Below are 26,969 nucleotides of genomic sequence, written 5' to 3'. Positions count from 1 at the left end.
AAAAAAATATTTTTGGCGTTTTGACTTTTTTCTCGTTGCGCCGTTTAGCGATCAGGTTAATTCTTTTGTTATGTTGATAGATCAGGCTATTCTGAACACGGAGATACCAAATATGTGCGTGTTTGAATTTTTTTATTGTTTTATTTTGAATGGGGCGAAACGGAAGTGATTTGAACTTTTATATTTTTTATTTTTTTATATTTTTGAAAACATTTTTTGTACTTTTGGCATGCTTCGTTAGTCTTCATGGGAGACTAGAAGCTGCACTTGTTCGATTGGCTCTGCTACAAAGGGGTGATGATCAGATCGCCTGTATGTAGCAGAAATGCTCACTTGCTATGAACGCTGACCACTGGGTGGCACTCATAGTAAACAGCTATGACAACATAGAGGTCTTCAGGAGACCTCTGGTTGTCATGCCAACTCATCGGTGACCCGCAATCACGTGACGGGGTCACCGATGGGCGGGATTTCCAGCACGCTTGCCAGAAGCGTAAGTTAAATGCTGCTGTCAGAGATTGACAGCGGAATTTTACGGCTTAACACAGCTGACATGTGCCGGGAAAGATGTGGGCTCAGGTCCGGAGCCCAACATCAAAATAAGGGAGTCCGACGTGGGAGTATTATTACGCCCAACATCGGAAAGAGGTTTTAACAGAGCCTAACATTCAGAGTGAGAAAGGGTTGTCCAGTAGTGGAAATCCCCTTTATTTGCCACTTCTTAATTACCAGATTATTAGACACTGAATGAAGGAACAAAATACACAGCGCAAAACCTGAAGATGTCACTACACCTTCAGCTTTACCTTCATCTGAAAGTAAGACACTAAATGATAGATAAATAGATAATGATAGATAGATAGATACATAGATAGATAGACGTCATCCACTTACATGCAATGCCGTTAGAAGTTGCAGCATTTAAAGGGACCAGTGCAGCATTTGAAGGGAACAGGGCGATGCTGATCACAATCTGGAGACACCTATCGGACTGGAACACGCAATTTACATGCAGCGCGAGACAAGTATAAACCATTTTTTTTTTATGTATGCAGGGGCATGTCTGAGGATAAAAAGATGTTTCAGGAACTCCATTCACATGATTAAAAGTGATGGGAATAGTTTATAAGCGAAAACACTGGTGACAGGTTCCCTTTAACTTACGGTATATAATATAACACAATATGGGATATCACGGCAAAAAGAGTGTAATTTGAGACCTAAAATGTTGTCGATCAATGGCTTGTGCAATGTTAAAATTATGTTAATCCTCTTAAGCGAGATAACCTGTGAGGAGTTATAACGATGGCGTGTTATTTGTCAAGCTAAACTTTCCTACATCTTTACAAACAAATATCAGATAGATAGACTATATAATACAGACAGATATCATATATAGCTCCAACAAGATGGTATATATATTTAGAATCAATAGCTAGATATTCAATAGAGAAAAAGATTTTAGATAGATAATAGATAGATAGAAGAGATTATTGAATCTTTTGAAATTTGAATTCACCATGTTCAACTAATTTTGCCTAAAAATTTGATTTGCAGTGAGTCACAATGCTGCAAAGCTTCAATTACCCTGGAAGGATATGAGGTCTCCTACAATTTAAATAACCCCTTTCAAACCTTAGTAATGTCAAAGTGACCACACCATAGAAATGGATAGTAAATCAGTAGTAATCTACAGCCTATTTAATAACGCAGTATACTGACGGACTTTCCACGTTTTTGTGCATTAAAAAAGGTCCAAAAGTTATACTTCTTTGGTCATTTGTGATCAAACAGACCATTCTGTGTAGAGCATTGACTTAAACTGTCAGAGGTAACCATCCTGCTGTGACTGAGAGAAGTCATGTACCATTTATTCCCTAATGCCCTCCTTTTGCTCCCCACTAATATGCTAGCTGTAGGCAAAGGAGGACAATTCTGACATGAACTTGGTAGTACTACTGCCTAGATGGCAGGTTCCTGCAGTGGTGGGGCTTGTGCTGCTGCTAGAGGATCCCACATTTTTAGATGTAGATTTAGTGATGTTTTTTCTCTTACACTAACCGGCCATTGCCATTTTTTATTTTACTGTATATTGTGTAACACTATAATTTACTGGTGACAATCTTTTCAGCACCAATCACTGGGGAACACAATTTTTTAAGAGTTAGGTCAGACAACTGTTCTTAATTAATTTTTGGATGTTGAATCCAGAAATGATCTCAGTTTTTCTCTATCACATCAAGTTTTTGAACTATAGGATTTTTGTCTTCTCAAAACTATGTAAACTACTGTACCTAAAAAGTGTTTTTTTTAATTAAATAGTACAAATATGAACAAAAAATGAAATATATAAGAAATAGGCATGACAAAGTTGTGACTACTCTTACAAGTTGCCGCGTAGCTCTATATGAGTCGAATTGCAATCAGATAACAAGTCTTATTACAGATATCAGTGCAGTTCTCTGGCAGGTAAGTTGTGTAAGAAAAACTTGACGTGCTAGAAAAAAACTGACTACATTTTTTGAATCAGCATGCCAATTTTAGTGTAAATCAGCTCAAAAACCTAACTCAACAGAAATTTTTTTTCAAATTGTTCCCCTGTGATATATTCAACCCTTGTCAAAAAGGCCGCGACAAGAAATGCTAGGTAGGTATATACAGAAAAGTATGCTATGTATTGTCAAATTAGACTTGCAAAACAGGTGTGCAAAGACAGAAATGCACAGCTAATGTTCTACATACTTTTACATTTTTTCCCTATTTTTTTTTTTACAAGATCCGAATTTCTTAACATAAGAAGTTGTAGTTAGGTGCACCTGCAAGAGGGCGCTGCATTAGTTTGGAGCACACAGATGTAAAAATTTGACTAGTATAACAAGTGTGTAAAAGAAAAAAAAAATGATTGCGACACACACAACTTGTGAGGTAGAAAGTTACAGTTGAGTATCTGAATTTTCAGGAATTTTCTTATGTGCTTTACAAAACAATTATTCCCCTTTCATAAAATTGTGCAACACATGCGAAAGTCACTTGTGACTTGCAAGTACATGTTGTCTGTATTATTAACAGACTGCTACTATCATCTTCTTCACTGCTGCAGTTATACAACACCTTACCGTCTAGAGAATTCATTCAATGTTTAAGGGCTTTCATTTCCGTTCATCAGTTTTTGCTCTTCGTTTATTCCCCCTCTTACCCTGAGTAATCTAGTTATTGGTTTTTTTTTTCAAACCTGTAGTATGGATCCAGAGATATGGGTCTTTTTATTTAGTGATAATTTTTATGATATTTACCAAGGGGATGTTGCTCACATGATTCTCTATAGGTGTGTCTTTAGGCAGTTCTTCAGTATTACTCTGTGTGCAACACTCCATTGGTAAAGACCATAAAAATTACCACTAAATACAAAAGCCCATATCCCTGTAACTGTAGGGCAGATAAAATAAAAACGGATTACTCAGGGGAACAGTGGGAATCAAATAGAAGCAAAAACTGGCCGCTTTTCACCTGGTGACAGGTTCTCTCTAACTCGGCCTAAAATGACTGCTGAATTCCATACCCAGGCTTTTATACAGGCAGTCATAGTCCCTCTTGTTTGGCTGCTCTATACCATATTATTTGACAACTGTAATGGAAGGCCTACCTAGTCGTACTTCAGGTTTTGTCAGTCTTTTGTGTCTGATACAGTCTTGTGTAAACTGAATTACAAGTTGATCGCATTTGCCAGGACCGGCAAAGTTCATATTTGACTCAAATTTGACTTGCATTGAATCACTTTTCTCATCTTAGATAGATCGATTGATGGATAGATAGATAAAATTATTTATACAGCCACGTAAAGCCATCACAGTGGAGACTTAAAATAATACAGTAGAGAAGTCAGGAGAAATGCACAAAATACTACTTTTGTTAATAGATTAATAGTATTTTTGTTTTTCAGTAATAGTAGCTTGATCACGATGTTGAGTGATATCGATATTCATCTTGCATGTTGCGTACATCATTTATGGTGGTCCCATGGATATCCCAATGTATATTGGTTCCCCAGTACAGATACAGTGGCGTTGGGCACCCCTAGTCCAAACTTCTGTCATTGTGGACAGTTAAGGAAGTTGAATTTAGGATGTAATGATTTCAAAAAGACCAAAAGTTAAAGATGACACATTTCCTTTGTATTTTAGGCAAAAATATATATAGTCTTTTTTTACATTTAAAAATTACAAAAAAGAAAATGGGCTGATGCAAAAGTTTGAAAACCATGGGAGATTTGTGTGCTCAGATAACTTTGACCAAGGTTTCTGAACTTAGTCTGTTAGGGTTATGGCTTATTCACTATCATCATTAGGAAAGGCTAGGTGATGAAAATTTCCTAGCTTTATAAAAACCTTCTCTCCTCTATACTTGTGCCAAAAAACAGCAGCCATGGGTTCTTCAAAGCAGCTACTAGTTAACAAGAAAAGTGGAGGTCAAGATGAAAGCTGGACGACCAAGCAAAATTTTGACTGCAAAAGACCTTCAGAAAGATTTAGCAGACTCTGGAGTTGTGGTGCATTGTTCTACTGTTTAGAGACACCTGCACAAATATGTCCTTCATGGAAAAGTCATCAGAAGAAAATCTCTCCTGCATCTTCGCCATAATATTCAGCGTCTGCAGTATCTAAAAGAACACCTATATAAGCCTGATGCATTTTTTAAAAAAAATCCCGTGGACAAATGAGGTCAAGACTAAGTTCACACTTGGGTGTTTTTACTGTGCTTTTTAAATGCTTTTTTAATGTTAATGTTCAGCTGTATTTGACAGTACCAGCTATGTCTATGAGCTTTCATAAATCTCATGCACACAGCCTGTTTTTTTGTCATCAATATTTTGCTTTGCTTGGCTTTTTGGACATAGACCATATAACTTCTTTCAGCATTTTTTCAGTGTTTTTCACCCATTGAATTGAATGGAAAAAACGCATGAGAAAACGCACCAAAACAGCACCAAAAACGCTGAAAAAAATGCAGTAAAACCAGCATTTTTGCAGCAGATTATTTCCTGCCAAGCACTCAGGTTTTGCTGCAGCACAAAAGCCCAGTGTGAACTTAGCCTAAAATAGATCTCTTTGGCCACAATGATCAAAGGTATGTGTGGAGAAAAAAGGATGCAGAAATTCACGCCAAACATTAAGCATGGGGTGGATCAATCATCCTTTGGGGTTTTGTTGCAGCCAATCTCACTTGAAACATTTCATGGGTAGAGGGAAGAATAGATTTAATGAAACATAAACAAATTTTTGATGCAAACATAACACCATCTGTAAAAAAAAAAGCTGAAGTTAAAAAGAGGATGGCTTCTACAAATTGATAATGTTTGTAAACACACGTCAAAATCCACAATAGAATACCTCAAATGGCTTAAGCTGAAGGTTTTACAATGGCCCTCACAGTCCCCTGAATCATTGAAAATCTATGGCTAGACCTCAAAAGAGCATTGCATGCAAGATGGCCCAGGAATCTCACAAAATTTGAAGAGTTTTCCAAGGAAGAACGGATAAAAATTCCTCAAGCAAGAAAGACTCTTGTCTTGCTCCAAAAAGCGTTTACAAGCTGTGATACTTGCAAAAGGGGGTGCTACTAGATACTAACCCTGCAGAATGCCCAAACTTTTGCTTCGGCCCATTTCCCTTTTTGTAATTTCTAAAATGTGAAAGATGAAAATATATATATTGTTTTGCCTAAAATACAAAGTAAATGTGTCGTCTTTAACTTTAGCCCTTTTAGGCCATGTTCACACAGTGCGTTTTTTACCGCGGAACCGCGGCGGTTTTGCCGCTGCGGTTCCGCAGCTGTTTTCCATGCAGGGTACAGTACACTGTACCCTATGGAAAACAGGACACACTGTGCACATGGTCCGGAAATTGTAAAAAAAAAGACGCGCTGAATAGCTCCCGGAAAAAAGAAGGAGCATGTCAATTCTTTTTCCGGAGCCGCAGCGGTTCTGCACCCATAGACCTCCATTGTGAGGTCCAAACCGCAGTAAAACCCGCAGATCAAAAATATATCTGCGGGTTTTACTGCGGTTTGATGTGCAGAACCGCTGCAGCAGGAAGTGCGGGGAGCGGGCGGAAGTGCGTGGGCGGAGTGTGGCTGCCCCCCCCGTGTTCCGATCCCGCCCCCCCGTGCTCCGATGCCCCCCCCAGTGCTCCGATGCCCCCCCCAGTGCTCTGATGCCCCCCCCGTGCCCTAATCGCCCCCCCTTATACTCACCCGGCGTCCCGGTGTCCGTCCGGCCGTCTTCTCCCTGGGCGCCGCCATCTTGCAAAATGGCGGGCGCATGCGCAGTGCGCCCGCCGAATCTGCCGGCCGGCAGATTCGTTCCAAAGTGCATTTTGATCACTGAGATATAACCTATCTCAGTGATCAAAATAAAAAAATAGTAAATGACACCCCCCCCCCTTTGTCACCCCCATAGGTAGGGACAATAAAAAAAATAAAGAATTTTTTTTTTTTTTTTTCACTAAGGTTAGAATAGGGGTAGGGGTAGGGTTAGGGGTAGGGTTAGGGTTAGGGGTAGGGTTAGGGGTAGGGTTAGGGGTAGGGTTAGGGGTAGGGTTAGGGTTAGGGGTAGGGTTAGGGGTAGGGTTAGGGTTAGGGGTAGGGTTAGGGGTAGGGTTAGGGGTAGGGTTAGGGTTAGGGGTAGGGTTAGGGGTAGGGGTAGGGTTAGGGTATTTTCAGCCATTTTAACCCTAAAAAAATTCCTAGAAAACACACAGACTCTGGCTAGAAAACTGCATCAAAAAAACGCATCAAAAAACGCATCAAAAAACGCATCAAAAACGGACCAAAAAAGGACCAAAAAAAGGACCTGCGTTTTCTGCCAAGAGCTGCAGTTTTTTAAAAAACAGTCAGGAAAAAAAAAGGATGGAAATCCTGAACGTGTGAACATACCCTTAGAGATCATTTCATCTTCAACTTGCTTAACGCTTCACAATAACAGTAAGTTTGACCAGGGGTGTCCAAACTTTTACATGCCGCAGTATAGCCTTATTCCACAGTCATGCATGTTATAAAGCTGAAATGCTCTTGTTTTATGTATAAGTAAATTACAAAACCAAAAATGATGTAAAAATGAATCCATCTTCATACAATAATAATGATATCTTATTTTCCGTCTTTGAAAGTGTTACAAACAATGAGGCAAGGTGAGCTGTCCAATATGTGTAAGGTCATTGATAGTTGAGGACTTCTTTCCAGATCATAAGCTAGCTGAAAACTTGAAGCCATAGCTCTGGGCAGATCTTTCCATTTGTTGTTATAATAGGGGCCTGTAGGGGTCACCAGGCAGAGAGTGTAGAAGCTTCTATGTGTAAGCGGTGCAGGAATTTACCATATGTTATGTACATATTCTACATTCCAGCTATACTTTTTTTTTTAAATGTAGGACATTCCTCATCTCCTTCACACTGGCTTTTACAGCCATGTCCCAGTGTAGCTGCAAAGTTACGACCAGCTAATCCCTTGATGGGGTCCATAAGGCCCCCATTGACACAAAACTTCTCTCCTAGGGAGGATCATTGAAATACCACATGAAGTAAGACTGGGAAACCTTGGAATTTCCATCTCCCAATTTCAGAGCATGACTGAAATAGCAAAGGATCAATGACGGCCTCTATTAGCACTGCATTTAATGGCTTGCATCAAGCTCATATATTCTCCATATCCTATATAAAGCCTAATGATTGCGCACTAAAAGCCTAAAGGCAGTGAATTTATTCACAAGATTTCTAATATTTCACATACCTTGGTATTGAATGTTCCTTTTGCCTTCACACACAGCTTCCTAAATTACAATGATTATGAGACTTATTCCATTTGTGCTCAATACCAAGGGGGATGGTCTAATGTTTTCACCAGCTTGATGTTCTAGGACTTTGATCGTTGGCTTGATCTCTTGATATACTTGTTGTTGTTTTTTGTAAATCCATATTAGAATGGCTGTATAATCCTCTAATAAGACGAATCCAACTATAGAAAAAAATAGCTCATGAGACCAAGTGTATTCAATCTCCACCCATCCAGCCTGACTGAAAGCTGCAGCTTGTAGTGCGCACTGTGAGATTTCAGTGGCAGCAGGGAGGTGGAACACTGAGGAGCTGTCAGTCAGACTAAATGAGCAGAGATTAATTTAAACTTTCATAAAGGACTATACAGCTATTTTGCGCTTTGAGTTTATTGTGAGAAAATCGCAATACAATTGTTTTTGCTGCTGTTATTCTGACATGGATTTTCAAAATACGTACACCGGCCTCATCAATTGTGAGGTGATCTATCCAATAGTGTACTCCGTTTGCATTGTGAAATCTGGTGACAGGTCCGCTCTGAAGACTCTTGGTATCATGGCCTGATGCTTTCGTTTCTACAGAATGGTTCATATACAATGACCGTTAAAACATTAAGTTCCTATTGATAGTTGCAATGTGGAAACAGAACTTTATTGATTTCTTTGGATATGTTTATAGTGTCACTATTGAGACTTTTAGTTTCAACATCTTTTTTTCCAGTGACTTTTTGTATATATTGTAGCTGCAGAATTAAGAAAAATGAACCATGGATAGACGGGAATGTATTACCAGTTTGATTCATGCTTCCAAATGCTGACACAGTTACTTTTATCAATGTTTAGTGCGTGTCTGCAGCACGAGTCTCCTTCGCGTCTCCCTGTATGTCTTCTGCCACAGGGAACAGATGGGGGATGCTCAGCTGTCCTCAGTCAGCTCTGATACATATTAATTTTCCCATCCGCGAACTGTGGTCCTGAAATGGCACAGATGGAGAATGGCCTGTTGGCTGGTCTCTATTTCCTAGTGATGCCCAGCTGCTCAGTATATGATATATGAGTGGACAGAGTGGACATGGATTGCACTGATTTCAGGTTAAGGTTCTTCTATGGGAAAAAAGGCAAAGGACTTTTCTTAGAGGAGAGTGGCTATTCTTAAATCTTGGGGGAGGGTAATGGGCATTTCCCCAGTTGAGCACTGGATTGCATGAACAACATGGCTAAAACCATGTATACCTCTAAACAGCCATATAGTGAAGAAATGGTGGTTCATGAAAAATTCTTTGGATGATCCTAATTACTAATTAGTGTTAATAAATTAGTAATTAATTGCTCAGAGCCTTTTCCAGTCTGGAATATCAGTAGTAATGGATCATTTATGACTTTACCTTTAAGTAAAAAAAAAGTATATTACATGCATCTAAATAATAAGAATAATGATGGCGATAACAAAAATTAGTTAGTAGCACTGGTAAGAAATTAATAATTAATACATAAATATTGCTATATTTGTTATTTTGCTACAATGCTTTTATATTTTTAGGGTATGTTCACACGTTCCTGATTTCCCTCCTTTTTTTTTCAGGACTGAAACCGCAGCTCTTTGCAGAAAACGCAGGTCCTTTTTTTGGTGCTTTTTTGGTGCGTTTTTTTATGCATTTTTTGATGCCTTTTTTGATGCAGTTTTCTATGCAGAGTCTGTGTGTTTTCTATGAAGTTTTTTAGGGTTAAAATGGCTGAAAATACCCTAACCCTACCCCTACCCCTAACCCTACCCCTAACCCTACCCCTAACCCTAACCCTACCCCTAACCCTAACCCTACCCCTAACCCTACCCCTAACCCTACCCCTAACCCTACCCCTACCCCTAACCCTACCCCTAACCCTAACCCTACCCCTAACCCTACCCCTAACCCTAACCCTATTCTAACCTTAGTGGAAAAAAAAAATTCTTAATTTTTTTATTGTCCCTACCTATGGGGGTGACAAGGGGGGGGGTGTCATTCACTTTTTTTTATTTTGATCACTGAGATAGGTTATATCTCAGTGATCAAAATGCACTTTGAAACGAATCTGCCGGCCGGCAGATTCAGCGGGCGCACTGCGCATGCGCCCGCCATTTTGCAAGATGGCGGCGCCCAGGGAGAAGACGGCCGGACGGACACCGGGAGGCCGGGTAAGTATAAGGGGGGGAGATTAGGGCACAGGGGGCATCGGAGCACGGGGGGGGGCATCGGAGCACGGGGGGGCATCGGAGCACGGGGGAGGGGCATCGGAGCACGGGGAGGGCATCGGAGCACGGGGGGGCATCGGAGCATGGGGGGGTGGGATCGGGGCAGCCACACTCCGCCCACGCACTTCCGCCCGCTTCCCCGCACTTCCTGCTGCAGCGGTTCGGCACCACAAACCGCAATAAAACCCGCAGATATATTTTTGATCTGCGGGTTTTACTGCGGGTTTGACCTCACAATGGAGGTCTATGGGTGCAGAACCGCTGCGGCTCCGAAAAAAGAAGTGACATGGTACTTCTTTTTTACCGCGGCTATTCAGCGCGGCTTTTTTTCCCGATTCCCGCATCATGTGCACAGTGGTTCCTGTTTTCCATAGGGTACATTGTACTGTACCCTGCATGGAAAACAGCTGCGGAACCGCAGCGGCAAAAACGCTGCGGTTCCGCAGAAAAAAACGCACTGTGTGAACATGGCCTTAGCGCTACTGTATTTCTGTTTATACTCCATTCGTTGTTAACTTTTACTAGAGTTTTCAATATATATATACACCATGTTCCAAATTATTATGCAAATGATATTTTTCTAGGATTTTTCTAAATGGTCGGTGCAAATGACAGTCAGTCTAATAAAAGTCATCACCCGTTAGAGTATACATCAAATTTTATTGAAGAAACCTCCCAATGATAACAGTATAATCTCCAAAATGAATAAAAACTCAAAATGCACTGTTCCAAATTATTAGGCACAGTAGAATTTCTAAACATTTGATATGTTTTATAGAAATGAAAATGCTCATTTGTGGAATTTGCAGCATTAGGAGGTCACATTCACTGAACAAAAAAGCTATTAAACTCCAAGACATCCTAACAGGCCAAGTTACATGTTAACATAGGAACCATTCTTTGATATCACCTTCACAATTCTTGCATCCATTGAACTTGTGAATTTTTGGAGAGTTTCTGCTTGTATTTCTTTGCATGAAGTCAGAATAGCCTCCCAGAGCTGCTGTTTTGATGTGAACTGCCTCCCACCCTCATAGATCTTTTGCTTGATGATACTCCAAAGGTTCTCTATAGGGTTGAGGTCAGGGGAAGATGGTGGCCACATCATGAGTTTATCTCCTTTTATGCCCATAGCAGCCAATGACTCAGAGGTATTCTTTGCAGCATGAGATGGTGCATTGTCATGCATGAAGATGATTTTGCTTCTGAAGGCACGTTTCTGCTTTTTATACCATGGAAGAAAGTTGTCAGTCAGAAACTCTATATGCTTTGCAGAGGTCTTTTTCACACCTTCAGGAACCTTAAAGGGCCGTACCTGCTGTTTTCCCATGATTCTGGCCCAAAACATGACTCCTCCACCTCCTTGCTGACGTCGCAGCCTTGTTGGGACATGGTGGCCATCCACCAACCATCCACTACTCCATCCATCTGGACCATCCAGGGTTGTTCGACACTCATCAGTAAATAAGACTGTTTTAAAATTAGTCTTCATGTATGCCTGGGCCCACTGCTACCGTTTCTGCTTGTGAACACTGTTTAGGGGTGGCCAAATAGTAGGTTTATGGACCACAGCAAGCCTTTGAAGGATGCTCTCTTAATCCAATGATTATGTCCGGCAGAAACCTTCCTCATTATGCCTTTATCTGCATGAACTCTGTCTGTGCTCTGTTTCAGTCACAAATCTCTTCACAGTGTGATGATCACTCTTAGGTTTTCATGAAATATCTAATTTTTTCATACCTTGTCCAAGGCATTGCACTATTTAACGCTTTTCAGCAGCAGGGAGATCCTTTTTCTTTCCCATATTGCTTGACACCTGTGGCCTGCTTAATAATGTGGTAAATCATTATTAAGTAGTTTTCCTTTAATTATAATCACCTGGCTGGAAAACTAATCACATGTGTTTAAGATTGATTTCAGTGATCCATTGAGCCCTGAGACACAATACCATCCACGAGTTTATTTGGAAAACAAAACAATTAAATCTTTATGACACTTAAATCCAATTTCCATAATAATTTGTAGCATGGTGTATAGAGAGTGTGCAGATACATCTATATATATATATATATAAACTGCTCAAAAAATAAAGGGAACACTTAACAGAATATAACTCCAAGTAAATTAAACTTTTGTGAAATCAAACTGTCCACTTAGAAAGCAACACTGTTTGACAATCAATTTCACATGCTGTTGTGCAAATGGAATAGATAACAGATGGAAATTATTGGCAATTATCAAGACACACTCAATAAAGGAGTAGTTCTGCAGGTGGGGACCACAGACCACATCTCCATACCAATGCTTTCTGGCTGATGTTTTGCTCACTTTTGAATGTTGGTTGTGCTTTTACACTCGTGGTAGCATGAGACAGACTCGCCAACCCACACAAGTGGCTCAGGTAGTGCAGCTCATCCAGGATAGCACATCAATGCGAGCTGTGGCAAGAAGGTTTGCTCTGTCTGTCAGCGTAGTGTCCACAGGCTGGAGACACTACCAGGCAACAGGTCAGTACACCAGGAGACGTGGAGGGGCCGTAGGAGGGCAACAACCCAGCAGCAGGACCGCTACCTCAGCCTTTGTGCAAGGAGGAACAGGAGGACCATTGCCAGAGCCCTGCAAAATGACCTCTAGCAGGTCACAAATGTACATGTGTCTGCACAAACGGTTAGAAACCGACTCCATGAGGATGGTCTGAATGCCCAATGTCCACAGATGTGGTTTGTGCTCACAGCCCAACACCGTGCAGGATGCTTGGCATTTTCCACAGAACACAGGATTGGCAAATTCACCACTGAGCACATGTGACAGAGGTGACAGAGTCTGGAGATGCCGTTGAGAGCAATCTGCTGCCTTTAACATCCTTCAGCATGACCGGTTTGGCAGTGGGTCAGTAATGGTGTGGGGTGGCATTTCCTTGGAGGGCCGCACAGCCCTCCATGTGCTCGACAGAGGTAGCCTGGCTGCCATTAGGTACAATTTTTGGAAAAAAAATTTTAAACTTACGGAAATGAATGAAAATGCAGGTTCTTAGCGCATAAATTGGCCAATTCAGGTATGCCCATCAACCATGGAAAGGTGACCTCCCACTGATGGGGCCCTGCTCTTCTGTACATGCCTTCTCTTGGACTAACAACTAGTGTTGAGCGATACCTTCCAATATTTGAAAGTATCTGTATCGGATTGTGTCGGCCGATATCCGAAAAATATCGGATATCGCCGATACCGATACCCGATACCAATACAAGTCAATGGGTCACAAATATCGGAATATATCCTGGAATGGTTCCCAGGGTCTGAAGGAGAGGAAACTCTCCTTCAGGCCCTGGGATCCATATTCATGTAAAAAAATAAAGAATAAAAATCAAAAATATGGATATACTCACCCCTCCGGCGGACCCTGAACCTTAGCGGAGTAACCGGCAGCCTCCGTTCCTAAGAATGAGCGGGTGAAGGACCTTCGATGACGTCGCGGCTTGTGATTGGTCGTGTGACCGCTCATGTGACCGCTCATGCGACCAATCACAAGCCGCGACGTCATCGCAGGTCCTTCACTTGCTCATTCTTAGGAACGGAGACTGCCGGTTGCAGCGGTTACAACCAGGGCGCGTCCGAGGGTGAGTATATTCATATTTTTTATTTTTATTCTTTATTTTACACATAAATATTCATCCCGATTCCCGATATCGCAAAAATATCGGAACTCGGGATCGGAATTCCGATACCGCAAATATCGGCCGATACCTGCGGTATCGGAATGCTCAACACTACTAACAACCTATAATTTTGGACACTCATGTCTACTCCTGGGTTTAGCCTACAATTTATGGGCAAGTAGAGCGGATTATGGCCACCTGCAGGTCAATGGGAGGAGTGCAGAATCAGGCTGGATGCAGCCAACATCCAATAGTTAAATATATAAAAAAAAACTGACCAGCACCTCCTAAGTGTTAACATGTGCAAGCTGCCAGACTGCATTATATAGAAAAAAGAAAGCACAGCAGCACTATGTATAAGTTTAGGCATGTGAAAACACAGAAAAACATTACAAACTTATTTAAATCTATATATCTCTTAGCAATGTCTCAATTGAGCGAGGCTGGATCTCTTATCTTATCTAGTTATATATATGTATATGTACTGTGAATTCCATTATAAATATATATATATATATACACACACACAGTATATATATGCATAAGTTCATGGTGTATTAGGACTAGACATTATAAGAAATCTAGCCTTGCCCATATGAGCTTACAATCTATATATTGATTGATTGAGACATTGCTGATCCCTTATTCATGACTATCCCTAATTCCACATCTCTGGTTACAGAACTGGTTTCTTAAATGCAGAAGAGCTGCACGCTGAAGTCTTCAAACAGTACGCTCACTTTGTTATAAGACAGAATATGACACCCAAGGGGAAACATGAATTCAAGTCTGACACAAGATTGAAATGTTTTTCTGCCTCGCTGAACGAGCTGTACACTTTTCTTCATAATCAAATTTTGCTATATTTGATGCAGTTTTTTTTACTTTGTTTTCATCATTTGAGAGGACGCGCGGCACAAATAACATTAGTTATAGCAAATTAATAGAGTGTATGGGCTACTCAAGGAGTGCACAATGCGCTTATTGTGTGGTAAGTTACAATTAAACTAATATATATCCGTGATTTATTTTCATCTTTACAGTTGATGTGAATACTTTAATACTTTAATACTTCTGTCATCATTGGGCAGTAAAGTATTCACATCGATTTTTCTGGCTAACATGGTACCACAATACAATTTGTTATTGTACATCTTCTTTAGAGTTAAAATTTGGCAAACATGTCCTCTTTATTTCCAAAATAATCTAAAAAAATAGAAATATATTCATTTTTTTTCACTTATTGTTGTTTTCCAAAATCAAATTACTTTTGGAGTGACCATTCATGCCTTTTTCCAAACCATAGAGACCTTATTGATTTTTCCTTCTCGCATAGCTAGAATGCTGAATTAGCCTCCTACTTTTCATTAACATAACATTGACAGTGGGCATGAAATGACAGCTGGGAAGGGTGCACATAGATTACTTAGTGCTAAATGGCTAAAAAGGGGTGCTGGAGCCACAGACATGGGCAGGAAACAGGAGCAAGAAAGGAGGCCATAGATTAAATAACAGTAGATAACCTAAGAAGTAAGCAGGTCTTCTTTGCTGTCCAGTGACTTGTAAGTGACATCTACTTCACGGTGTCAGCTAAATTAGACTTGGGATATCCCCTGCAAGATAATATATCAGTACAGAAGGAATTGTTTCTATATATATCTGTGGGCAGGACGGTAACATTGCTGTGATTTACAGTAGTATCCTCGGAGTTGTCAACGCTTGTCATCTAAGACGAGTCTGTCCATTAAAAAAACTTCTAATTGCCAACCAATTTTATCTGAAAAAAAAGATTGCCACTTGTAGATGATGTGTGCTTGGAGGTTTGTGGAATAGGGGCTATTCTTTCGAAAACCCAACTACAATGGATATCTGGTATTACGTTTCCTTGGCTGGATAATGGTCTTCTATGTATTGAAAGGCTGTATGTTTGCTTAGCATCAATTGCCCAAAATTACAAGGTTTCCAATTGTTCACATTGAATTGTGATGTATTAGAAATCCTGTCTTTTATATCATCTTTATCTTTTTTAAGCAAAATCCAAATATCAATCCCATAAAATGACATTTAATATCAATGAACAATGAAAAAAACAAAGTACCAAAACTTTCTGATTTGTGACGGGTTAGACATTATTGTGGCAAAAAGCAGCACCAGACAGGGGCAAAGCTAAGGGGATAGGATGACAGGATTTTTAGATATATGGCAGAAAACTAAACCTTTGCGTCAGTGAAGAAACTCCTGGCTAAAGCTTTAGAACCAACAAGGTCCCATTTTGATTTTTTCTATCTGGTCCTCTTTTTTTACCACCTACCCATGTAATATTATGGATTTAACAGACATAAAAAAAACCTTAAGAAGCAGGGTAGAACACGCGTCAGGGTGGCCTGATGTGGGACTGTTACAGTATGCAAACATGAACATTTTATACCATCAGCTAATACTTTGTATCATCTATTGAACACATTACTGACTGCAATCTTATGCAATCTCATTGCAGTGATTATAATTAGTACAGTTGTTAACTATACTTATAGGTTATCATGGATAATCCAATGGATACCTGGTTATAACATCTCTGTTTTAATCTCTGTATTATTATCTAATATACATTCTACCATGTCCCCAGTTGTACATGCACCTTTTCTGAATTTTTTATTTGTTTTTAGTTATTTTTTAATAAAGTATTTAATTTTTTTTATAGCATTCACTTCTTAACTGCTGTATACACTCATGTATACATATGTATTATTATTAATATTATTATTACAAATATAATGTGTGTGCCTATATAAATATATTTACAGTATATGTATGTAAATAAATATATATATATTTGCTAAAAAACAAAGGTAACACTTAAAGAACCCAATGTAACTCCAAGTCAATTGCACATCTGTGAATTCAACCTATCCAATTATGAAGCAACACTCATTGTGAATAAATGTCTCCTGCTCTTGCGCAAATGGAACAGACAAGAGGTTGAAATGATAGGCAATTAGCAAGACAACCCCTATAAAGGAGTGGTTCTGTAGAGGGTGACCACAGACCATGTCTCTTTTCTCATCCTTTTTGGCTGTTGTTTTGGTCACTTGTTGTGAATTCTGCTCTTGGGTTCCCTCCAGTGGTTGTAGCTGGGAATGCAGTTGTCTCCGAGTCACAGTCCTGGCCAGGTGTATCTGCTAATTGCTGTTCTGACTGGGATATTTAAGTGTGCAGGATTCATTAGCCCTGGCCAGTTGTCTATGTTTCTTTGGAAGTATTGGATCTCTGCCTGGCCTCACCTGCTTAGCTGCCAGTTCAGCAAAGATAAGTGTTTATTTCTTTTTCTGAAGCACACTTGCTGTGTGCTTATTTTCAGTGCTGATCTTTTGTTTCTATTTGCTCCAGCTTTGGCTGTGTCATTTGCTTTTCTCAGTCTGGTTGGATTCTCTGGAGTTGCAGTTATACTCTCCACATCTTTAGTTAGGTGGTGGAGTTTTGTATTTTCTGCTGTGGATATTTTTGTAGTATTTTTGTGTTGACTGCTTAGTATCCTGTCCTGTCCTTTTCTATTTAGCTAGAAGTGGCCTCCTTTGCTAAGCCTGTTTTCTGCCTGCGTGTGTCTTTTCCTCTCCAACTCACAGTCATTATTTGTGGGGGGCTGCCTATCCTTTGGGGGTCTACTCTGAGGCAAGATAGTTTTCCTATTTCCATCTTTAGGGGTATTTAGTTCTCCGGCTGTGTCGAGGTGTCTAGGTTTTGTTAGGCACACCCCACGGCTACTTCTAGTTGCGGTGTTAAGATCAGGGTTTGCGGTCCGTATAGTTACCACCTACTCCAGAGAAAGTTTTCATGCTGCTCCAAGGCCACCTGATCATAACAGTCACTTTTGCATTTTGTTCTTACTCTCACTCCTAGATGTATTCTACAGTATCATGAGGCGGTGTCTACAACACACAGAAGGTGCTCAGGTAGTGCAGCTCATCCAGAATGGCACATCAATGCGAGCTGTGGCAAGAAGGGTAGCTGTGTCTGTCAGCACAGTGTCCAGAGCAAGGAGCAGATAACAGGAGACAGGCCAGTAAACTGGGAAATGTGGAGGGGGCATTAGGAGGGCAACAACCGAGTAGCAGGATCACTACCTTCTCCTTTGTGCGAAGAGAAACAGGAGGATCACAGCCAAAGCCCTGCAAAATTACTTCCAGCAGGCCACTAACATCCATGTGTCTGCTCAAATTGTCAGAAACAGACTCCATGAGGGTGATATGAGTACCCGACATCCACAAGTGGGTGTGTGCTTACAGCCCAACTTCATGCAGGGCGATTGGCATTTGCCAGAGAACACCAAGATTGGAAAATTCAACACTGGTGCATGTGCTAGCCAGAGGTACCGGGATGAGACCTTAGACCCATTGTGAGACCATATGCAGGTGCTAGGTCTCATGTGGCTGAAGTGTGTCAGCAGTTCCTGCATGATGAAGGCATTGATGCTATGGACTGGCCTGGACATTCCTAAAAACTGAATCCAATCAATCAGAACTAGGATATCATGTCTCATTTCATCCACCAATGCCTCGTTGCAGCACAGAATGTCCAGAAGGTGACTGATGATTTAATCAGGTCTGAGAGGAGATCCCTCAAGAGAATATCCGCCGCCTTATCAGGAGCATGCCCAGGTATTGTAGGGAGGTCATACAGGCATGTGTAGGCCACACACACTACTGAGCATCATTTCCTTGTCTTAAGGCATTTCCATTGAAGTAGGATCAGCCTGTAATTTGATATTTCACTTTGATTTTGAGTATCATTCCCAATTTAGACCTCCATGGGATATTAATTTTTATTTACATTGATCATTTTCATGTTTTATTGTTCTCAATACATTCCACTATGTAATGAATAAAGATTTGCAAATTAAATTTTAAATACAGTAATATCTAGGATTTGGTATTTTAGTGTCCCCTTTATTTTTTGAGCAGTTTATTTATATTTCAGTTGCAGCACGGTGATATCTTTTCACAGCTGTGGTTTAGTGCTCATTGTAGTCATGGCGAATACCCTTATACTTATGTTACAAGTACACCCAGTAGAGGTGATCTCGTATCCCAGGCGTCCATGACTCTCGCTTTGCTGCAGAGACAAATTGTCAAGAAATCAGATGGTTGTGCATGACTCTTCGGATGCATGCTATCAAGAAGATTAAGTATGTGGGTTAAGGATGCGATTTCCCATTTCTCCTGGGATGCAGGATTTAATCAGTCTGAATTCTGAGGCTGTATAAACAAGCTCTTAGCATTTCTACCTTTTAATCTTCTGACCGTAGTGTCTGGGTGTTCTCCCAATATCAGAGTTATAATAAGGGTGAATATCCGTATGTAACAGTGGACCTTGTTAAAAATGTCAGTCTTTAGTCATCAAAATGACTGGCCTTTTATATCCCCTGGTCATTAGAGAGAAGAGCAATGGACTAGCTGTCCCTGTCAGAAGCCTGACGTTCAGAGTCTATCACCTGTTCTGAAATGCATCTTCTCGACAAGTTGTGCACTGCCAGCCCATATATTTTAGACTACGTATACGTCAACCAGCTGCCATATGGATAATCATTCTGTTCTCCATATTAACCCATTCTCTATTATAGATCTATTGTGTTATTTTGTTAGTAGCAATCCTTGTGGAAACCACTGGATTCCTTAGTAGTGAAATTTTAAAACTTACATGAAATATTAATAAATTGCCTATTCATTTTTTTTTCAATGTGAAATTTTGACTGTGATTTCAAAAGTTGCTATGTTGCTGACATATTACATAGTAATCTACCTTCATTAAGGGATGTACTGTAATATATTATAATATTTTCACAGCCATGTTAAGCAGTAAATGGTCCAAATAGTCACACATGATGTGGTTCACATGAGCCTGAGTTAAAGTGTCAATCATTTCTTGATATTGATGGCTGTGTTTTCCTGAATCTGTCACACTGGGGACACAACAAGCTGTGTGTGCATTGCAATTAACCCATTTACTCTTAATTACAGCAGTTTGGCTGTTGACTATGGTTGCTAAATTTGGACATTCATCCCTATTTAACTATGACTATATGTTTCTCTTAGATATAATTCATCATATTGAATTTTTCTCATATTTTCTGATTTTAGCCACATTTAGGACAATCCAGCAATCCTGCCACCAGAACTGTGAATCCATATGTCTGTATGTAACAAAGTGACTCTTCCTACTTGGGCATCATTGTTTTGGAGCATGAATCGCCGTGGATTACAATGTGAGTAGTACCAACCAATAGTAATATGCATATTGATTTGCGGTATATGCTAGTAGGGGTTTATATATATATATATATTTACATATATATATATATACACACACACATAATAAAAATGACGAAGACAGCACTCCTTTTTAGAAAGAATATGATGGTTTAATAGCTGTAGTGCAGCGGGGCTGGTGCAGAGCGATAGATAGACAGGGACCTCAGAAAGTTCAACATAAACAATGTCTTTATTTTCAAACTCACATACAGGATATCCTCCGGATCGCAGCTGGGTTTCCACAAATATAGTCCGTGTTCAGAACTCGTTGCTGTGGACAGTGACACCACCATGTCTCTTGGGTGCATCAGCCAACTTGAGTTCTCTGTCTCTGTGTTATCTCCACACAGACCTGGGTTTCACAGAGCCTCCTGCTCTGCAGCTTGCAAACTCTAAAACTGACACACCCTAAACAAAACTGACAGACTTTAAATGGAATCGTGGCCATAGAGCCACATCCAAAACCCAGAGGAGAGGGAGGGATTCGCTCCACTACCAAACCTGCAAATCCCTTTAAAAATAAAAGCCCATGACAGGTTTACCTAAAAATCTAACTGGGTCAACTACTTGGACCCAATCCACTCTTTCTTTTATTTTTCATTGTGAATCACAGGCATTCTGCTGTGAACACAAGGCACTCCAGTGGGTCTAATAAGCCTCTGTCCACATCCTGGGGGACACATATCGACCTTCGCATATGATCCCCCCCTCTGTTCAAACTTGTAGGGTTGTTCCAATGTGGAGCTTACACTCCCTGACAGAAGTTATGTCGCTTATCCATGTTATGTAAATAAAAGCTTATAACCTTACGTTAAATTCATCCATTGGTTGTATAAATTATTCTTTTGAAAGCAGAAACCCTCGAAAATGTAGTTTAGGTTAAGAAAATAAATTGGCATCAATGCAGAAATATTGATCAGTTAATGGACACAGAATGGTCAGATTTTGGCAAGACAAAAGTTTTGTCGCCTGGTCATATAATGCACCCAATCCTAGTTTACATCCTCAACTGTGCTCAGTCATCAAGTACAAAGAATTAAAAAAAGATTTGAAGAGACTGGAGGGTTTCAGCTTTCAAAAGAATAATTTATACAACCAATGGATGAATTTAAAGCCAGGTTATAAGCTTTTATTTACATAACATGAATAAGCGACATAACTTCTGTCAGGGAGTGTACTCTTTGCCACATGGGTTTTTTTGCCTTCCTCTGGATCAACATGTTAGGTCATGTTAGGTTAGGCTATGGGTTGAACTAGATGGACTTAAAGTCTTCCTTCAACATTATTAGCTATGTTACTATGTTGCTTGTCATCATACAGGGTGCCTGTGACAGGGCATCCGCATTTTCTTGCACCTTCCCTGCGCAATGTTCCACAGTGAAATTAAAGTTTTGCAGCGACAGGAACCATCTGGTGACCCGAGCATTCCTCTCTTTGGTATTTCTCATCCAGACCAATAGTGAATGATCTGTCACCAAGTAAAACAGATGTAGAGCACTAAGGTGGAACAGTGTAAGGTCACCAGCATCGTAATAGAACCCAAATAGGGTATATTTAATCCTGAAAAAATGGGACCAAAGAAAGGACCATATTGGACCACTGCACTCAAATCGAAAAAAAACCAATAGAAAGGAAGCAGCATAAAGTCCAGATAAATATGTAGAACAAACTTTATTAATGATAATTCCAGGTTTAAAAACGACAGGGGGAAATAATCCCCGTGCTGTACTCAGCACGCACCTAGATGAACAGGGGACAGGTGCCTACAGTATAAATATATCCACATTGTAACCGAGACAGGTATCACAGAAAAATCAAAGTGACTGTGCAAGTAAATAAAGTTCAAACACCTGCATTAAACACACAGGTCCAGAGGATTGTATAAAAGAGCACATACACAATGAGTAAAACTAATATACATACTGGACTGGCACCTCACCCCTGTCCCCCCCGACGCGCGTTACGGCTATTGCCTTTCACCAAGTAAAACAGTCAACCGAGCAAATAATAGCGTAGGGACTCCAAGGCCCACTTAATAGCCAGGCACGCCTTCTCCACTACGCTGTAATTTTTCTTGGCTGGGGTGAGTTTCTTACTCAGGTAGGTGATCGGTTGCTCCTGTCCGTTCTCCTCCTGTGACAGGACCACTTCTAGGTCGACGTTAGATGCATCCGTCTGCACTACAAAGACTTTCTTGAAGTTGGGGCTAATAAGGCTGGGCTGTCCACACAGCGCCAACTTCATAGACTGGTATGCTTCTTCCACCTAAGGCTGGAGTCACACTAGCGTATGGCATCCGATGTGAGATATGCTAATGACCCTCGGCTCCTGCTGTGCTGCGAGCGGGAGCCACGCGTCATACGTGTGTGCTCCGAGCCTCTCGCAAAGAGAGGATCAGAGCAGCTGTGGAGGAGGCAGAGAAATGAATTTTTCCATCTCCTCCATTCAGCTTATATCGCACATCGCGCGGATGATAGCCGAATGATGTGCGTTATCTCACTCGCACCCATAGGCTTATATGGGTGCGAGAGAGCTGAGACTCGGCCGAGTGTCGGTGGCAATTGCAGCATGCTGTAATTTCACTCCCACACTGAAAATGGCAGAGAAAAAACACGGTGAAGTGAGCTGCTCCATAGATGAATACTGGTCTGAGTGCTATGCGATTTTTTTATCACATAGCACTCATCCGTATTCAACAGTACTGTGATTCCGGCCTTAGGGTTCCACCGGACCATGACCGACATCTTTGCCTTTAAGAGATCGGTCAGCGGTGTTATTCTCCCCGGGAAGTTAGATATGAGCCTTCAGTAGTACCCAGTAATGCCGAGGATTGTTCTTACGCGTTTGGTGGTAACAGGCTGACCAGTTCTGTATGGCCTAAATTATATTTATTTAGGGTTTGATAACCCCACAGCCGATCACATACCCTAAGTACCGGGCTTCCTCGAGCCCTATCGCTCATTTTTTGGGATTCGCTGTTACGCCCATGGATCTGAGCGAATTTACTACCACTTCTATCCGGGACAAAAATAAAAGCCCTTGACAGGTTTTCCTTAAAAATCTGACTGGGTCAACTACTTGGACCCAATCCACTCTTTCTTTTATTTTGCTTTGTGATTCACAGGTGTTCTGCTGTGAACACTAGGCACTCCAGCGGGTTTAATAAAACCTGGGGGACACATATCGACCCTCACATATGATCCCCCACACTGCCTCACATAGCCCATGTGAGCTTGGTAAAGGCCCATATGGGCTATTAAACCACCATATTATTTTCTAAAAAAAGGAGTGCTATCTTCATCATTTTTATACTATATTGAGGAACTGACACACATACACTATCCTATACATGCCAATATTAAAAATGCAAACAGTCATTTGATTATTTCATTTTGGAAAAATATTTTGGCCAAATACAAAATTAGACGTGCATGGTTTGTGTCATGTCTGATTAAACTTATTACCCACAAAATGTACCCTTTTCAGTAATCCCATTTCACAGATTGTATTGTCATTTAAAATGTCTGTCAAGCAGAAGACCTACTGCTAACATGGGCACTGCTGCCTCCCACAGAGATATGGAGTCCAGGATGGTGTCTATTACTTGACAGAACAGTCAAATATTTGCAGCCTAAATTTTGTTTTGCTCATTGCATAGAGATAGGAGTTGATGGGTTATATCAAGTCCTTCTGTCCCACATACTGGTGATTTACCAAGACTCTCTTTATATAGCTTTTAGGAGAACCTGGAACAAAAGACCAGTTTAGGACGCTGTTGAATAGATTAACAAGATTTCCATAATTAGGGGCTGCTTGGAACAATGGAATTCACCCCTCCCCATCTTCTAGCGCTCCTTTGTCTTCAGCAGTGAATAATGGACGAGCAGCCAGGGTGGGAATCCGAGATGCCATTTGGCCACTGAGCAGGCATTTTCTCACACTGCCAGGGCAGCGCATTTAAACATCTGGCCTATTCCAAAACTCATTCACTTTTCTTTTCATCATGGGTCTTGCAGCTCTTCATCCACCTGTCAGGCTGCTGTTCTGTTGCATTTAATTTTTCCCTTTTGCTTCTATGCATGAAATACTGCTAATGGCTGTAAACACAGCAGCTAAACAATCACCATCGATACAAAGTAGACATTACTAAGCTTGTCATGGCATAGGCAAAAAACATAACTAAGAAATATAAAGCTGCACTCTCAATTCTTCAGAATGGTACATCAAATTGGAACTGCATTACTGCCATAGAACATTGGTTAAGTGCTATATTACGTACATGTGAAATTTTGAAGAATTGCAAATTCAAAATTTGCTACAGTAAAATTTGCAGTAAAAAGAAGGTACTTAGCACAGAGATTGGCCAATGTAAAGTACAGACCAAAAGTTTCGACACACCTTCTCATTTAAAGATTTTTCTGTATTTTCATGACAATTAAAATTGTACATTCACACTGAAGGCCTCAAAACTATGAATTAACACATGTGGAATTATATACTTAACAAAAAACTGTGAAACAACTGAAATTATGTCTTATATTCAAGGTTCTTCAAAGTAGCCACCTTTTGCTTTGATGACTGCTTTGCCCACTCTTGGCATTCTCTTGATGAGCTTCAAGAGGTAGCCTCCGGGAATGGTTTTCACTTCACATGTGTGCCCTGTCAGGTTTAAAAAGTGGTATTTTTTGCCTTATAAATGGGGTTGGGACCATCAGTTGTGTTGTGCAGAAGTCTGGTGGATACACAGCTGATAGTCCTACTGAATAGACTGTTAGAATTTGTATCATGGCAAGAAAAAAGCAGCTAAGTAAAGAAAAACGAGTGGCCATCATTACTTTAAGAAATGAAGGTCAGTCAGTCCGAAATATTGGGAAAACTTTGAAAGTGTCCCCAAGTGCAGTGGCAAAAACCATCAAGCGCTATAAAGGAACTAGCTCACATGAGGACCGCCCCAGGAAAGGAAGACCAAGAGTCACCTCTGCTTCTGAAGATAAGTTTATCCGAGTCACCAGCCTCAGAAATTGCAGGTTAACAGCAGCTCAGATTAGCGACCAGGTCAATACTACACAGAGTTCTAGCAGCAGACACATCTCTACAACAACTGTTAAGAGGAGACTTTGTGCAGCAGGCCTTCATGGTAAAATAGCTGCTAGGAAGCCACTGCTAAGGACAGGCAACAAGCAGAAGAGACTTGTTTTGGCTAAAGAACACACAAGGAATGGACATTAGAAAAGTGGAAATCTGTGCTTTGGTCTAATGAGTCCAAATTTGAGATCTTTGGTTCCAACCACCGTGTCTTTGTGCGATGCAGAAAAGGTGAACGGATGGATTCTACATGCCTGGTTCCCACCGTGAAGCAGGGAGGAGGAGGAATTCTGATGGTGTGGGGGTGCTTTGCTGGTGTCACTGTTGGGGATGTATTCAAAATTGAAGGCATACTGAACCAGCATGGCTACCACAGCATCTTGCAGTGGCATGCTATTCCATCCGGTTTGCGCTTAGTTGGACCATCATTTATTTTTCAACAGGGCAATGACCCCAAACACACCTCCAGGCTGTGTAAGGGCTATTTGACCAAGAAGGAGAGTGATGGGGTGCTACGCCAGATGACCTGGCCTCCACAGTCACCAGATCTGAACCCAATCGAGATGATTTGGGGTGAGCTGGACCGCAGAGTGAAGGCAAAAGGGCCAACAAGTGCAAAGCATCTCTGGGAACTCCTTCAAGATTGTTGGAAGACCATTCCTGGTGACTACCTCTTGAAGCTCATCAAGAGAATGCCAAGAGTGTGCAAAGCAGTCATCAAATCAAAAGGTGGCTACTTTGAAGAACCTAGAATATAAGACATCATTTCGGTTGTTTCACACTTTTTTGTTAAGTATATATAGTAATTCCACATGTGTTAATTCATAGTTTTGATGCCTTCAGTGTGAATGTACAATTTTCATAGTCATGAAAATACAGAAAAATCTTTAAATAAGAAGGTGTGTCCAAACTTTTGCTCTGTACTGTATATGAGCCCAACTGGAGCATCAATGCGTACCTTATAGTTGGATCCTGTCCTGATAAGACACCTCTCTTTTGGACTAAAAAACCTATAATATATGGGGCAGGAAGGAACCAGCTAGGTAAAACCACCTGAATCTGCTTGAATTGGGCATGGGAGTGCACATGTCACATGAGTTTGCTACAAACAGAAAAAGACTGACCAGCACATCCCTACACATCCCTTGCATTTCCAATTTTTCAAAATTTCATATGGACGTAATATAGCACTTAACCAAAGTTCAATGGCAGTAATGCAGTTCCAATTTTCTAGATGTACCATTCTAAACAATTCAGAGTGCAGCTTTATATTTTTTTCGAATTGTTATGTTAGCTGGCACCTATTCACACTAGTAGGGATGTGAAACAAACTGCCATTTATCCATGTCCTCTTCATCACCAACAAACTCTCCTTCCTCGGCCTCACTGAAACCTGGCTCACCCCCTCTGACTCGGCCTCTCCAGCTGCGCTCTCCTATGGTGGATTCCACCTCTCTCACACCCCTCGCCCCAGCAATAAATGTGGTGGAGGAGTTGGCTTGCTCCTGTCCGACACCTGCTCCTTCACTCCAATCCCGCTACCACCCTCCGCTACTCTTCCCTCGTTTGAAGTGCACTCTGCGTCTATTCCCCCTCCAACCTACAGCTGGCTGTCATCTACGTCCCCCCAGAACTAGCCATCTCCACCTTTCTCGACCATTTCACCACCTGGCTACTTCATTTCCTCTCTGTTGACATCCCCACTATCATCATGGGTGATTTCAATATCCCCATTGACACTTCCACCTCAGCTGCCTCTAAACTTTTATCACTGACTGCCTCTTTTGGCTTCACCCAATGGTCCTCTGAGGCCACTCACAAAGATGGCCACACGCTGGACCTCATCTTCACCTGCCTCTGCTCCCTTACTA

At 40.9% G+C, this 26,969-nt stretch overlaps 1 long non-coding RNA gene across 1 annotated transcript in view; it reads left to right on the top strand.

Moving 5' to 3' along the window:
- LOC138672286 (uncharacterized) overlaps window positions 1-26,969 on the top strand; it is a 120,923-nt gene that overhangs the window by 74,267 nt on the left and 19,687 nt on the right. The window contains exon 2 of the long non-coding RNA XR_011319690.1: window positions 19,843-19,967. This is a non-coding gene — a long non-coding RNA (uncharacterized lncRNA). The remainder of the gene's footprint in view (window positions 1-19,842; window positions 19,968-26,969) is intronic.

This window comes from Ranitomeya imitator, chromosome 3, assembly GCF_032444005.1.
Source record: "Ranitomeya imitator isolate aRanImi1 chromosome 3, aRanImi1.pri, whole genome shotgun sequence".
Taxonomy (NCBI): domain Eukaryota; kingdom Metazoa; phylum Chordata; class Amphibia; order Anura; family Dendrobatidae; genus Ranitomeya; species Ranitomeya imitator.
The sequence above is the reverse complement of the archived record's forward strand: the minus strand, read 5'-3'. Positions and strand labels throughout refer to the sequence as shown.